The sequence below is a fragment of the Colobus angolensis genome, unplaced genomic scaffold, assembly GCF_000951035.1.
Source record: "Colobus angolensis palliatus isolate OR3802 unplaced genomic scaffold, Cang.pa_1.0 Scaffold26, whole genome shotgun sequence".
In the NCBI taxonomy this organism is placed as follows: domain Eukaryota; kingdom Metazoa; phylum Chordata; class Mammalia; order Primates; family Cercopithecidae; genus Colobus; species Colobus angolensis.
In genome coordinates, this window is record NW_012115821.1 from 13,577,024 (window position 1) to 13,578,781 (window position 1,758).

Genomic DNA, 1,758 nt, shown 5'->3' on the forward strand with positions numbered 1-1,758 from the left:
TGATGCCTGCAGCTGTCAGGGAAAGGGTGTGTATGTGTCCTTCCTCAACTTCCCACTTGAAAGCTGGGTCTCCACAAGCAAATTGCTTAACTGTTCTGTGCCTCAGTTTCCCCATTTGTAAGCTCTAGGTAAAACTAGTACTTCCCCTCGATGTGGTTGTTAGAACGAATTCAGATCATGAATGTATCTTGTTTAATAGAGTGCCCAGCAGGTGCTCTATAAATGTTGAATGCTGTGGTAGCTGTTATTCCTAGTTCCATCCTCATCTATCTCTCAACTGTTGAGGAACACACACACACACACACACACACACACACCTCCTATCTTAAACAGGTAATGCTCAAAATCTGGCCTTGCATTTGGGTGGCTCTTTTCTCCATGGTTTTCAAAGCACCTGGATATCTGTTTCCTCCTTTAAGCCTCATAAAACCTTGTGGAGTGGGAAGACTGGAATTGTCGGTCCCATTTTAAAATTGTTATAGATTTAGGGGCTATTTTTAAAAACAAGGAAACAGAGGTGCACAAAAGTCACAAGATATGCCTGTAAAGATTCATTGTAGTGTATTTTAATACACACACACGCAGAAACTAAGCGCCCCAGAGTTGAGGAGGAGAGGTGAAAACAGTGCTTTGTGACATGTGATCATCTGCAGTCATTAAGAAATCACATTTACAAGTTTTTAATGACCCAGGGAGATGCCCCAGCTGTAACAAAAATTGAAGAGAGGAGGATACCAAGCTGGATGCACGGGAAGAGCCACACAACACAACCGGGAAAGGAATAGCCCAAGACGCCAACAGCCAACCCCAAGGGAGACTGTACTTGCCTGATTTGTTTCCTTCACACTTTCGTTTCCTTCCAAAGTTTTCATGATGGAACTGTATTATTTTTATAACTAAATAAGAGAAATAAGCTTTCTGTGGAGTCCTAATTAGGGAAAGGGAGTCAGGCTGGTGGGACCAGGGGAAAGCAAAAGGAGAAAGCAGATGAGCTACAAGTCTGCCTTTCTTCATGGTCCAGGACACTGCCCTCCTGCACAAATAAGTCACCATCTTCCTGCGCCCAGCTATCACCAGACACCTGCAGACGAGCTCACGGCAAGCTTGGCGTCGTGGTGCTGCGCACAGCTGTCTTCAGCACACAGCACCAGCACCGTCCTATAAGATCTCCAGCCAGCCTTTGTTTCTTTGCAGTCGGCTTCTCTCATGCAGGCTGCCCTCTGCCTCCTTGCAACAAACCTGCCTTTCTTTACCTACAACTGTCTTGGTAAATTCTTTTACCCCTGCCCCACTGGGCCAGAGAGTTGTCTGTTCCCAGGAACACTTTTGTGTTACAATAACTTCCCTAAGTATACATACAGCTTGTCTGGCAGCAGAGGCAGTGTCCAAGTTCATTGGCAGTGAAAAGGCTGTTGACACTTCCCACCTCCTCCCTGCCACCACGGCAACCTTTGGCACCAACACCCCAGGGAAAGGATGAATCACCAATTATTGTACTTTCAAGACCTCCTGCCAAGCCCTGTATCTAGACTTGACACTGATACCCACTCTGTCAATGTTGCCCTCTGAGACAGAAGAGAAGGCATTCTGATCTCTTTCACCAGGAAATTCTGATTCACAGGTGATATTACACCAATAAGAAGTAATGATGATGACAGGCATTTACTGAGCATCTACTATGGGCCAGGCCCTCCCAATGTACTCTCTTCCTTTATTCTCTTGACCACCCTGTAATACAGAGATTATCCTTCTTAATAG